We start from the raw sequence: 15,058 nt of genomic DNA, 5'->3' as shown, positions 1-15,058 counted from the left end.
TCATGCTCGGTGGGAGCCTGTTGTTGTCTTATTCCCCATCCACTATCCTATGGGCAACAGGACCCTAAATTGAACTCTGCTACAAATTAGATATGCAGAGAAAATACAATGTCTTTTTTGTGTCTATAATTTGGTTTTCTCACTGGTAAGCAAGGACATAGAACTAAGGGTTCCACCTAGAAATGTTATGACAACTATGATGTAGATGTTGCAGATGGATGGAAGAAAATATGTTTGGGGGGCGGTCCACTGGGGAGACAGGAGGATTTCTGAGCTGCCAGAGAAAAGCCAAGGAATCTTATGTACTAGTGGAGAAGGAGAGAACCATACAGAATGAATGAGGGCTAGAGGGAGAGAAATGAGAGACAGAAGAACTTCTCTCATGTAATCTGGAGGTCCCTGAATATACATGTTTGTGCTGTAAGTAAAGGCCATGCAGTCACACAGAGGGGAGAGATTTAGGAAGGAATATATAGTGTAGTTTCTATTATTACTGTAAACAACGATTCCTATTTGTTTATCACTTTAAAGCCTGTAACATACTTTCATATAATCTCACCAGTTACTCCAGCAATAATTGTTCCAACCTCAGGTCCTTTTCCATGTGGGCCAGTGGAAAACAATTAGCTGTGTAAGAAACTAAGATGGCAGACACTCTGTGCTTCAAAGCTAGTCATCTCCCAGTAGCTTTATTTGTTCATTCATTTTTATATAAACCGTTCACTGTGAATAGAATTGGGGACAATGGGGGTTACAGCATATAAAACCATACTCAGTGACTTTAAGATGTTGATCCTTGTCCTTTGGGGAGGCCCTGCCTAGGAATAGCCCTCATACATGGTGCCAAAGCTTATAAATGAGACACAAGACCTTCAAAACATCAGTTGCTTTTATAAGGGAACACCAGTTAAGAGATTTCTTGTTGTTTTTCCAGGCTGTTTGCAAATTCAAACAGGTTTTGCTCTTGGATGGTATTCGGTGGCTGTGACATATGCTATTTTGCAGAGTGGGTACAGTTAACCCCCAACTTTGCACACATGGATTACCCAGATGGCGAGGATCAGGCTTTCCCATCCATCTGCTAGATCACCCTGAGGTCGGGGATGCGTGCTTCTCCTCCCAGCACTGCTCCTCCACCCCAACCAACTGGGAAGATTATCTTCGGTTTTCAGTTACCCACTGAAATTCATCCTTTCTCGGAATTCACTGTGCATGTCAAGCAGTCCCTAACCCCACCCCCACCCCCGCCTCCCATCAGACTAACCGCAAGGCAATCAGAGAAGTGAGGCAGTGATTATTTTACCGACAGTTAGAGGGAACAGCACGCACAGAGCACCACTTCATTTAAACTGGCAGGTTTCCACTCGGGGCTTCATTTGCCAAACGCTGGCATGGATCGAGCCAGTGGGGCCGAGTTCCCAACACAGTTGGCTGGTGGCAGCCCCTCGTCCAGGAGGCGGCTCCAGCTGTGCTGGCCGTAGTGCTTCCTGCAGGGGCCGGTCATGGCCCTTGAGAGAGCAGGTGGGTCCTTCATGGGACAGACCAAAAGCCGCCTTTCCCTCCCTTTTCCATGTTCCCCCATGAGTCCAGTTTTAGGGGTTCTCCTGCCCTCATACACTACTGTCCTGATTGATATTTAAAAGCAGTACCTACAAATGTCTGTTTATCTATCTATATAAATATATATGCATATGTGAATGTGTGTGCATGCTAAGTCGCTTCAGTAGTGTCCAACTCTTTGCAACCCCATGCACTGTAGCCTGCCAGGCTCCTCTGTCCATGGAATTCTCAAGGCAAGAATACTGGAGTGGGTTGCTATGTCCTCTGCCAGAGGATCTAACCAGTCCAGGGATGGAACTTGCCTCTCTTATGTCTCCTGCATTGGCAGGCGGGTTCTTTACCACTAGTGCCACCGGGAAGTCTGCATACGTGAACACGTGCGTGCTAGGTTGTGTCTGATTCTGTGTGACCTTATGGACTATAGCCTGCTGGGCTCCTCTGTCCATGGGTTTCTCCAGGCAAGAATACTGGAGTGGGTTGCTGTGCCCTCCTTGTACATGTGGAAAAAAAAAAAAATAAATATATATATATACACACACACACATAAATATTTATATGAATCTTAAAAACAATCTTGTCAGAAGTGAGACTATGAGTCATGATAAAATCTCATGTTAAAAATTGCTGATGTTCTTATCCTCTGCTGGTTCCTAGCAAATGAAATAACTGTACTTACTCGTCTTACATTTGCTCATTTCCACTTAAGCCAGCATCGTCCTCTTCCCATGGACCAGAAAGATAGCCTCTGAGATTCACACCCGTAGGTGATGAGGTTTTCTCAGAAGGGAGCTAGAGACACTACTGAGCATTTCCCAGGGGCTTGGAGGAAAGTGATTTTAAAGCAAAATTGTTCATGCAAAGTAGTTTGAGTTTGTATTGGGAGGGGACAGAAACCACCAGACCTAAGTTCTTTCATCATTTGTTTCTTCATTCATTCACATAGTGCGTATTTATCAAGAGCTTGTTTTGTACTACTCAGTGTGAGACATTCTCCCCCAAGGAGCTTATGCTATACATGGGGGAAACAATTCCTCCAGGACCGCCTTCAATCACGTACTCTGTGCTTTTCAAAACACTCTCATACTGCTGTCCCCTTTGGTCTCATGGAAAGAGGCAAGGCTGGCATTTTTCTCCTCCCTGACAGGTGAGGAGACCAGGGCCTGCTGAGGTTGTGCTGTCCATCTTGGGTGGAGCAGCACCAGAACCACTCACTCACTGTGTGACTCAGGGCAGGTTCCCTGACGGCTCAGTTTTCTCATTTGTAAAAAGGACCTAAGTAATACTACCCACAAATGTTCGTAAGGTGTTTGGCAGTGATCTATATAATTAGATCAGTGCATGACACAACAACTAAATATCCAATTGATATGAGTTGTCATGAATTTTTCCTTGATATACTGGATCATTCTTTAAGAATCACATCCTATTAACTCTTTGCAAGGTATTAACTTCAGGAGAAAGGGACAAACCACTTTCTGTCTCAGCTATAACTAGTTTTATTCCTGACAGTGTTTGAGGATATGTATTTTGGTTGAGGGTTGGAACAGGATTCCAGTTGCTATCTTTTATGCAAAAACAAGGGCTTCCCTGGTAGCTCAGATGGTAAAGAATCTGCCTGCAAAGCAGGAGATCCAGGTTTGATCCCTGGGTTAGGAAGATCTTCTAAAGAAGGGACTGCCAACCCACTTCAGTATTCTTGCCTGGAGAATTCCACAGACAGACGAGCCTGACAAACTACAGTTCATAGGGTTGCAAAGAGTCAGGAACCACTGAGCAACCTACATATACATACACATGCATAAAAACAAAGAAGGATCAGTTTTCTGAGAGTCCAGCAAGAAGGTATGTGACTGTTGTCACTCACTGATGACCTAAGGCCAGCCGCCAGTTCTAAATACAAATGGATAACCTGAGAGCTTCATAGGAAGTTATTAAAATGAGCAAGTGTGATGTACAAGACTCTAGAAATTGGCATCAAGCATAGGACTGACTAAATCTCATCCTACATGTGACTTAAGGCATTTCTTCAGAGGGAATAAAAGCTAATTAATAAAGATTGGCTATTGTTCTTGGCAATGAGCACTTCAAAGCACTCACTGGGGGAGAAAAAAGTGGTATCGACTCATCCTTCAAGCCAGGTATTGATGGGGCAGCAGAAGCCAGTCACACAATGCAAACACTTTCCTGTCATTTTCTCTTCAGTGGAGAGAGCAGAAATCTGCCAACAGTATAGTCACAGGTCTTGTAAGACTTTAAAAGAGCACATCAGAAATATTCTCTGAGGATGACGCAGCATCTTAGAACAGGGCACTCAAGTGTATTTTCGCGTCACTCCTGGAGCTCATACCACCCCGGAGAGCCAGGGCCGAGATTAGAAGCCCAGGTCTTAATGCTCTAACTCAAACGACTTTCTTCTCCTTTTGTTTCCATAAATTTAAAAATCTGATATTGTCTCAGTTTGGGCTGTTATTAACAAAATACCGTGGATCGTGTGGCTTAAACAACATTTATTTCTCACAATTCTGGAGACTGGGAAGTCCAAGATCAAAGTATCAGCAGGGCGAACATAGTGAAGTACGTCAGAAAGAAAAAAACAAATACTGAATATTAATGCTTATATGTCAAATCTAGAAAAATAATACAGATGAATGTATTTGCAAAGCAGAAATAGAGACACAGATATAGAGAACAAACGTATGGACAACCAAGGAAGGCGGGGGGTGGGGTGGGATGAACTGGGAGATTGGGATTGACCTATACACACTACCGTGTGTAAACCAGGTAACTAATGAGAAACTACTGTACACTGTAGGGAACTCGGCTCAATGTTCTGTGGTGACCTAAATGCGAAGGAAATCCAAAAAAGAGGATATATGCACTTTACTTACCTCAGAAACTATCACCACATTGTAAAGCAACTATCCTCCAGTAAAAGCTTTTCTGAAAGGATCAGCATATCTGATATCTGGTTCATAGATATCTGTTCATATCTGCTCATTTCATTCTCGACTGGGGGAGAAAGGAGAGCTGCAAACTCTACTGTGAATCTTACAAATGCACTAATTCCATTTGTGAGGGCTCCACCCTCATGGACTCCACCCTCATGGACTCCACTCTCATGTGGACTTCCCTGGTGGCTCAAATGGTAAAGTGTCTGCCTACAATGCGGGAAACCTGGATTCGAACCCTGGGTCGGGAGGATCCCCCAGAGCAGGAAATGGCAACCCACTCCAGTACTCTTGCCTGGAAAACCACACGGACAGAGGATCCTGGTAGGCTACAGTCCATGGTTTCACAAAGGGACAGACACGACTGAGCGACTTCATTTTCACTTTCACTTTTCACCATCATGACTTCATCTAACCCTAATCACTCTCATAGGAGGTTAGGTTTCAGCATATGAATTTTCTGGGGACAGGAATAGTCCATAACAGATGTATTCTGTGGTCATTCAGTTTTAGAATTTGGAAGGACCTTAGAAATATCATAATTCAAATCCTTTGCTTTATAGACAAGGAAACGAAGTCCAAAGAGGGGATACGTTTTTTAGAGCTTCATGCAGTAAATGTCAGGGTAGTGACTAGAACACAGATATCACTTGCTTTGTCCAAACCTAATTCTGATACTTTGGCTATTGTTTGCCATTTGCTGTCTAATTCTCTGCCATTGCCAGGCTCAGTGCTGGTTATGAGGAACGGGAAGTTGTGGACGATGCCACAGGGTGATGTTTGCTGTCAACTGGTTTCAGAGCCATAAAGTTTGTAACTGTCTGGTTGGTATATTATTTTTTAACTGCTTGATCATTAATAGTGGGCAATTTGTGATCTAGGTGGGTGCGATCACTTAACTAGAGCCAGACATCCTGGAATGTGAAGTCAAGTGGGCCTTAGGAAGCATCACTACAAACAAAGCTAAGGGAGCTGATGGGATTCCAGTTGAGCTATTTCAAATCCTAAAAGACGATGCTGTGAAAGTGCTGCACTCAATATGCCAGCAAATTTGGAAAACTCAGCAGTGGCCACAGGACTAGAAAAGGTCAGCTTTCATTCCAATTCCAAAGAAAGGCAATGCCAAAGAATGCTCAAACTACCACACAATTGCATTCATCCCACACGCTAGCAAAGTAATGCTCAAAATTCTCCAAGCCAAGCTTCAACAGGACATGAACCGAGAACTTCCAGATGTTCAAGCTGGTTTTAGAAAAGGCAGAGGAACCAGAGATCAAATTGCCAACATCTGTTGAATCATCAAAAAAGGGAGAGAGTTGCGGAAAAACATCTACTTCTGCTTTATTGACTATGCCAAAGCCTTTGACTGTGTGGATCACAACTGACTGTGGAAAATTCTTAAAAAGATGGGAATACCTGACCACCTGACCTGCCTCCTGAGAAATTTGTATGCAGGTCAGGAAGCAATAGTTAGAACTGGACATGAAACAACAGACTGGTTCCAAATCAGGAAAGGAGTACGTTAAGGTGTATATTGTCACCCTGCTTATTTAACTTCCATGCAGAGTACATCATGCAAAATGCCAGGCTGAATGAAGCACAAGCTGGAATCAAGATTGCCAGGAGAAATAGAAATAACCTCAGATAAGCAGATGACACCACCCTTATGGCGGAAAGTGAAGAATTAAAGAGCCTCTTGATGAAAGTGAAAGAGGAGAGTAAAAAGTTTGCCTTAAAGCTCAACATTCAGAAAACTATGATCATGGTCCCATCACTTCATGGCTAATAGATGGGGAAACAGTGGAAACAGGGGCTGACTTTATTTTTCTGGGCTCCAAAGTCACTGCAGATGGTGACTGCAGCCATGAAATTAAACGATGCTTGCTCCTTGGAAGAAAAGTTATGATCAACCTAGATAGCATATTAAAGAGCAGAGACATTACTTTGCCAACAAAGGTCCATCTAGTCAAAGCTTTGTTTTTTCCAGTAGTCATGTATGGATGTGAGAGTTGGACTATAAAGAAAGCTGAGTGCTGAATAATTGATGCTTTTGAACTGTGGTGTTGGAGAAGACTCTTGAGAGTCCCTTGGACAGCAAGGAGATTCAACCAGTCCATCTTAAAGGAAATCAGTCCTGAATATTCATTGGAAGGACTGATGCTGAAGCTGAAACTCCAATACTTTGGCCACCTAAATAGACTCATTGGAAAAGTCCTGATGCTGGCAATGATTGAAGGCAGAAGAAGGGGACAACAGAGGATGAGATGGTTGGATGGCGTCACAGACTCAATGGACTTGAGTTTGAGCTAGCTCTGGGAGTTGGTGTTGGACAGGGAAGCCTGGTGTGCTGCAGTACATGGGGTTGCAAAGAGTCAGACACAACTGAGCGACTGAACTGAACTGCTTGATCATTAACAGGGGGCAATGTCTATGGTTGTGTAGTTTTAATAATCAGGCTTTTTTTTTTTTTTTTTTTTGCGTTCCAAAGACACCTTTATTTTTGGTCAATGAAATCTGCAGTTTTCAGATTTCCACAAAAGATGCCCCGCCTCCCCCACCGTTTACATACGAAAGACATTCTCAGCTCCCAGGGGCTGTAACACCAAGTGGCCGGCCTGGCCTCAGGAAACCTCTAACACAAAGAAGCGCCAAGGAATGGGCCAGCTCACGGAGCTGACAAGACCCCCCTCCATGGGGAGAGTGGAACCCGAGGCTTCCACGCCAGCACAACCACGGCCTCATTAAGCAACTGAGGACAGAAAGGCTCAAACCTGAGCAAAGGCCTCAAGCCCCAAACTCGGCAGACCAGGCTTTTTTTTTAACAGAGTGTTTCCCATTCTCATGGCTGCTTCTTCAGGTCAACTCAGGTGCAAATCCTGTTCTGATGTTCCGTCTAAGCAGACCCAGGGCTCCTTCCTTGGTGGCTCCATCTGCTGTTTAGATCTCTCCATCTCTCCATCAGATCTCTCCATGCATTCTACTATCATTTTTAACTTACTTGCCTGTCATCCTATTTGATCATACGCTCCATAGGATCAGGTGTCAGGTCTTTTAATTTTGTTTCCCTGGAGTCAAGTTCTTAGCTGAAGTACAGTTCACCCACCAGAGCTGAAGAGACAAAGAAACCGGCCACTGGCTCAGAGAATCAGATGAGGAGGTAAGCACATGTGGATGTTGTCTTCTGGTCTCTTCTGCTCGCTCTGTAAAATGGAAAGCAGGGTCTCTGCCTGAGAATGAGGCTGAGCAGGGGGCAGTTTTGAGGTCAGGGGAGAGAAGAGAATGTGTGAGGTTGTCAGGCAAGTGAGGGAGGGGATGGGAAGATAGTCTTGGGGTGACATTGCTTGTCTAGGACAGCAGGTGAGGGAACAGACCAGGGAAATGTCAGAGCATTTCTAAGCAGCATTAGGTCCCACTGAAGGTTAGAAGTCACGGGTTTCAAGTAGTACCACAGACAAGGCTGGATGTGTTTTCCAGAGGCAGTCATTTGTGCAGATGAAGATTCAGAGTTGATTGCTGTTGTTGTTCAGTAGCTGAGTCATGTCTGACTCTCTGTGACCCCATGGACTGCAGCATGCCAGGCTTCACTGTCCTTCACCATCTCCAGGAGCTTGCTCAAACTCAAGTCAATCGAGTCTGTGATGCCATCCAACAATCTCATCTTCTGTCGTCCCCTTCTCCTCCTGCCTTCAATCTTTCCAAGCATCAGGGTCTTTTCTAATGAGTCAGCTCTTCATATCAGGTGGCCAAAGTATTGGAGCTTCAGCTTCAGCATCAGTCCTTTCAATGGATATTCCAGACTGATTTCCTTTAGGATTGACTGGTTTAATCTCTTATCTGTCCAAGGGACTCTCAAGAGTCTTCTCCAACACCACAGTTGAAAAACACCTGTTCTTCAGCATTCTGCCTTCTTTATGGTTCAACTCTCATATCCATACATGACTAATGGAAAAACCATAGCTTTGAGTAGATGGACCTTTGTCGGCAAAGCACTGTCTCTGTTTTGTAATATGCTGTCTAGGTTTGTCATAGCTTTTCTTCCAAGGAGCAAGTGTCTTTTAATTTTGTGGCTGCAGTCACCATCTGCAGTGATTTTGGAGCCCAGGGGAATAAACGGTCACTGTTTCCATTGTTTCCCCATCTATTTGCCATGGGGTGATGGGACTGGAAGCTGTGACCTTTGTTTTTTGAACGTTGAGTTTTAAGCCAACTTTTTCACTCTCCTCTTTCACTTTAATCAAGAGGCTCTTCAGTTTCTGTTTGCTTTCTGCCATAAGAGTGGTGTCATATGCATATCTGAGGTTATTGCTATTCCTCCTGGCAATCTCGATTCCAGTTTGTGCTTCATCCAGCCTGGCATTTTGCATGACCTACTGTGTATAAAGGTAAAGAAGCAGGGTGACAGTGTATGCCCTTGATGTACTCCTTTCCCAATTTGGAACCAGTCTGTTGTTTCATGTCCAGTTCTAACTGTTGCTTCTTGACCTACCTTCAGGTTTCTCAGGAGGTGGGTAAGGTGGCCTGGTATTCCCTCTTTAAGAATTTTCCATACTTAGTTGTGATCCACACAGTGAAAGGCTTTAGCGTAGTCAATGAAGCAGAAGTAGATATTTTTCTGGAATTTGCTTGTTTTTTCAGTGATCCAGTGGATGCTGGCAAATTTGATCTTTGGTTCCTCTGCCTTTTCTAAATCCAGCTTGAATATCTGGAAGTTCTCGGTTCACGTCCTGTTGAAGCCTGGCTTGGAGAATTTTGAGCATTACTTTGCTAGCATGTGAAATGAGTCAATTGTGCGGTAGTTTGAGCATTCTTTGGCATTGCCTTTCTTTGGGATTGGAATGAAAACTGACCTTTTCCAGTCTTGTGGCCACTGCTGAATTTTCCATTTTTTCTGGCATATTGAGTATAGCACATTCACCACATCATCTTACGAGGTGTACGTACCAAGGGTTAGGGTTTTGCCAACTGGGAGCCACACTTGGAGAAAGGGAAGGGTGCAGTGGAGTAATGCCAGTGAGTCATGAGATAGACCATTCAGTCGCAGCTCTGTGGGAAGCAGAGTGAGAAATGAGGGATGAGAAGCACAGTGGTGGGTCCATATGAAGGTCAAACAACGACTGAGATCAGCCTGGTCGTGGAGAGAGTGAACAGGCACCTCAAGCTTAAATGGCTGGAGGATTCACGTCATGGAGGCTGAAGAGGAGAAGAAACACATTCTCCTCTTGAAACACTGTCACCAGTGGCAGTGTAGATGGTCTGGGGCCATATTTCAGGGAGCATGACTCCCATAGGTTCTTGTCCAAAAGGAACAAGATTCTTCTTTTCTCATGCTTTGTTTTTACTCTTTTGTTCACTGCACAGATACCTACTGAGACCTAGAAGATCACAGACCTGAGATGTGTCAGGGAAGATGAGTCACTGCAGGCTGAGGGAGAGGAAGCTCCCACGGAGCCAGGCAGGGGACTGGGTGCTTTCATTCATTCCCTCAACTTCCTCTGGGGGATCATCCACCGTATTTTACAGATGAGGAATCTGAGGTCCAGGGAGATTATATTTCTTGCCAAGGTTCACCCAGTAAGTGTATGTGTAGGGCACTGAGACTTATCCTCAGTTCTGCCAGGTTCTTTGTGCTACAGAGTATCAGGCCACCGCATGGATACCCCCACATCCCCATCCCACTGAAACAGTCCCTGAACTTATCCATAGTTTCCTCCAAGTGGCAACGTTTTTTGTGATCTCCCAAGATTCTGACAGAGTGGCAGATCTGAGTGGTTTAGAGCAGTGGTTTTTCAAGAGCTGGGCTGTGGCAAAAAGAAAAAGAAAAAAAAAGTGTAACATTCACGTATAATGGACAGATAGGGCTGCTGAGTATGTTCTATTTTAGCACAGTATTAAAAGACCCTTTAGCTTAATTCCTTTTTGCTGTGAAAACGTCCATCTTGTTATGATATGAAGGCAGACAACAGATAGTAGTCTGCTTGCTTGTTTTGATGTCCATACCAGGCAGAATAAATAGTTGGCACTAGATGAGTCCCATCGTGTTTTTTTTGGGCATTTTAGCCGTCCGTGAAATTGAAAGTCTGGGAACCACTTGTTTGGAGCAGACAGAGCTCTCAAGCCTGTCCTGAACTGACCCGGCAGGGTCTGCAGGGACAGGCGGGCTTTGCTTTGTGGCTACTCAGCCTTCCCGGTGCTGATGGAAGTGACGGAGAGACTCCTGGATTCAAGAAGCCCTTTCCTTGTTGTGTGTACAAATCCAGGCCTGGGTAGACTTCTATATCATTTACCCTACGAGTGGATTTGCAGTTAGCCTGCTTTCCCTTTAGTCTCTTAATGCTCTGAGGATGAAGTGTCCACAGCCTGACATCAGGGTAGAATCTCTCAGGTTGGGACTGCCTGGAAGCTTAAAGGACAGGTGTGGAAATCAGAGCTCCAGGCAGCTGCTGCGTGCTGGGGACAGTGAATGTTGGCCCTCCCCCTCCATCAGAGGTTTGCTTCCTGACGGTGCAGCACTGGACAGGCTGGTCAGGGTTTCCTTGGTGCCGTGGTAACCAGTGAACAGACCCACAGAAATTAGAAGTTGGACAGTGAGCGGCTCCAAGGTGAAGGAAGCAATTTTTCTTGGACCAACTCTGGAACACTATCTTAGCCTTGCTGGTTTGGGCTCAGGGGGCCTGTCGATCACATCCTAATGAATAAAGGTGAAAAGATCAGAGAAGACTAATGACTTCTCCTCAGAAAAGGCTACTGAGTAATGGCTGTCATAATGGTTTTCTTAAAACAAGTTGTGGCTGGACATAAATTGCTAAGCTTGAAGAAAAAGTCTTTGTCATAGTTGTTTTCACCCTTTGTTTCTCTCACATTCTCTCCTTTATTAAAATCAATGTCATCTCCTTCCTCTTCCTTGTGTAATTTATAGATCTCGTTTCATTAACCTTGCTCGTAACACACAGTAGTGTGGTGGCCCTGAGCACAGGACCTGGACTTCCAGGATTTTTCACTCTGTCACCCACACATACCAATATTTTGACCTTTGGCACATTATTTAATCTCTTAAGGAACATTTTTTTTTTTTCATATGTAAAAGAAGAGAACAGTAGCTTCCATTTCTCGGGTGTTGATGTGTGTATTAAGTGAGAAAATGCCTGTGAAGCACTAGAAGTGCTGACCACAGGGTAGGCATGCAATAAATGTTAGATATTGTGACTACTTCTAAACAGTACAGAATATGCAAGGAGCAGGGTGTACAGATTCTCATCAATAAACATTTATTAAACTTATCATTGTCTCAGTGTTCTGAAGAGAACAATAGAACTGCAAAGGAAGTCTTTTACTCCCTGGTATTACACTATTAATTCCACTGGTTTTGCTCATTGTTTAAGGTATGACTTAATCATCATCTTCTGACAGTCCTTCCTTTATGTTCTTCGTCATGGGGACAACCTTGAGATTACTGTCCTCTCTTGCTTTACTGGTGGCTCAGACAGCAAAGAATCTGCCAGCAATGTGGGAGACTTTGGTTTGATCCCTGGGTTGGGAAGATCCCCTGGAGGAAGGCATGGAAACCCACCCCAGTATTCGGCCTGGAGAATCCCCATGAACAGAGCCTGGCAGGTTACAGTTCATGGGGTCCCAAAGAGCTGGACACGACTGAATGACCAAGCATAGCACTTGCTTTACTATTTTAACCCCTCAGCTAGGGACATCATTTGAACAAGGTAAGTTCCTAGTCTGGGTAGCAAATTAGAGCTTTGGGGAGCCACTTTACATATCCAAAGTCAAAAAGTACCCAAGTGAAAAAATACAATAAAAATAAATAAAAATAAAATCAACATAGCTTTCAAAACTCTGCATGTTATTTCAGCAACACAAACAGAAAACCTGACTAAATAAGTTACTTTTCCTATAACACCTGAGTCTGTTTTATGGGATAATTTGATTTCCGGCTTAGACCTAGCAGTACTATTTATTTCTCTTGGGACAGAAACGGTGGTACATTGAAGGAATGTTGTATTTGTTCAAAAGTAATACTGTTCTAACTCCAGGAGCACACAAGGCCTGAGACACAGGGTAATATACACCTGCTGGCTCTGTGAGGTGTTCAAGGGCAGAGATGGAATACATTTGGAGACCTGCAGTGTATTGACTGGCCCTGGGCAGACGCTGCCTACCTAATGTGCCCTCATTAATAGAATTGCTTACTAATTTGGAAATTCACTAGTCCATTGCCTCTGTTTCATTGTACAAATTTTATCAGGTGTGTTCACGTTGCATTAAAGAAGTAGTCTTTCTTCCATTGCTTTAAAAACATAACATTTAAACACTAATGCAAAAAGAATCAAAATTTTAATTTACCCTCCAGTGCTTAGTAGCATGTCCAGCTTTGAATACATTGATTTTAACCTTGTTTTAAAGCAAGATGATTGTGTTCTCATAAAATCACTGGAGATCTGGGGCTCTGATCGATAAGCTTTTATCATGAGAAAAGATTTTCATTCCAAAGTACAGCAGCTTCACTTTGGTGAAATCCCAATAAAATGACCCAGTCAACTGATACAAACTTTAAACTTGCTCTTTGATTTGAAAATTCTTCACAAGAAAAGAAAACCAAGTGAAAAGATCAAGTCAACAGAACTTCAAACATTTTGTCTTGTATACCATGTGCGACTTTTGTCCAGGTATATGCCCAGTTGTGGGATCATATGGTAGCTCTGGGCTTCCCAGATGGTGCTAGTAGTAAAGAACCCACCTGCTAATGCAGGAGACAGAAGAGATTCGGGTTGCAGATTCAATCCCTGGGAAGATGCCCTGGAGAAGGGCGTGGCAACCTATTCCAGTATTCTTGCCTGGAGAATCCCATGGACAGAAGAGGCTGGCATGCTACTGTCCATGGGGTCGTACAGAGTCAGACCTGACTAAAGCCACTTAGCATGAATGCACGCATGGTAGCTCTATTTTTAGTTTTTTTAGGAACCTCCATACTGTTCTCCATAGTGGTTGAACCAATTTATGTCCTCACGAGCAGTGTAGGAGGGTTCACCTTTCTCCCTATTCTCTCCAGCATTTATTTTTTATAAAGGGTCTCTTTTTAATGTCAAAAAATTTGCAACCCTTCAGGGAATTGCAGTCGTGTTCTTTAGTATCCATTAATTGAAAAAAATGCAAAATGACAAAATTTTAATTGAGCACTACAGGTTTAGTGGACAGAGGAGCCTGGTATGCTGCAGTCCATGGGGTCGAAAAGAGTCAGACGTGACTTAGTAACTGAACAACAACAAGTTCTCTATGCTTTTTAAAAAAAAACAAAAAACACGGGGATCTCTCCATCTTCCATAGGTTTGAACTCTTAGTTTCATATGCAGATCCAGTCACACTCGACTTCCTCCTGCCTCCTTGCATCAGTTAGGATTCTCTGGTGGCAACAGAATCAGACTCTGGTCTTGCTTCAGTTTATTAGGAGTTCATAGAATCAGTGAGAAGTAGAGAGAACAATGTTTGGAAACAGGTAGGTGGTCCCATCACTTTCTGGAAGCCGTAACTACAAATAATGAAACAGAGTATTAGTCTCGTCCTGCCACTGGTATGCTCAGGCCATGATGAAAGTGAAAGTGATAGTTGCTCAGTCGTGTCCAGCTCTTTGGGACCTCATGGACAGTAGCTCTCCAGGTTCCTCTGTCCATGGGATTCTCCAGGCAAGAATACTGAAGTGGGTTGTCATTTCCTTCTCCATGAAATGAAAAGCCATGTTGGCATTCACTAATTAACTCCTGCTGTTTTCAGACTCTTTTCTCATTGGTTCAATATTCAAATTCCAGTCAAACTGCCCTCCTTGTAGCCATCTCTTTGTTAGGATGTGACACTCAACTCTAGATGCCCAGAGAGTAGACTTATATCATAAAATCAAGTCCTGGCATCAAACACTATGGGATCAGAAATGTCCCTTGTTCATTGAAACAGGAAGCCAGAAATCCATATTGATGTTCAATTTAATTCAACAAGCATTCATCAAGGGCTTATCCTTGTCTAGGCAGGCGTAATGTAAGTATTACAGAATTTATCTATAGTGCAAATGCCCACAATGCTATGGTGGCCTGGACACTGTGACTCCTCCCAGGAAAGTCAGGATAGGATTCATAGATGATGTCACATTTGGAAGGGTGTGTAGGGGTTACCAGAGGCAGAAGAGAAAGAAAAGATCATTTCAAGAAGAGTAGGGTGAATAGCATGGGGAGACAGTAGGCGGTTGAGCAAAACTCCAAGCTGACTTTTGGAGTGGGGGCAGGGGACTCAGAGAGTGAAGTGATCACAGAAATAGTACAGGAAACCTATATTTTCTTATGTGTTATCTTTTATTTATTTATTGGCTGTGTCAGGTCTTAGTTGAGGAACTCGGGCCTTTAGTTGGGGTGCAAAAGTTTAGTTGATTCGAGGCATGTGGGATCTTAGTTCCTTGACCAGGGATTGAACCTGATATTGTCCCAAAGTATCTAATTTTATGTTTTAAAACAGAGGAACTAAACCCCAGAAAGGTGCAGTGATTCACCCAAAGTCAT

This window comes from Bos indicus, chromosome 12, assembly GCF_029378745.1.
Source record: "Bos indicus isolate NIAB-ARS_2022 breed Sahiwal x Tharparkar chromosome 12, NIAB-ARS_B.indTharparkar_mat_pri_1.0, whole genome shotgun sequence".
Lineage (NCBI taxonomy): Eukaryota > Metazoa > Chordata > Mammalia > Artiodactyla > Bovidae > Bos > Bos indicus.
The sequence above is the reverse complement of the archived record's forward strand: the minus strand, read 5'-3'. Positions refer to the sequence as shown.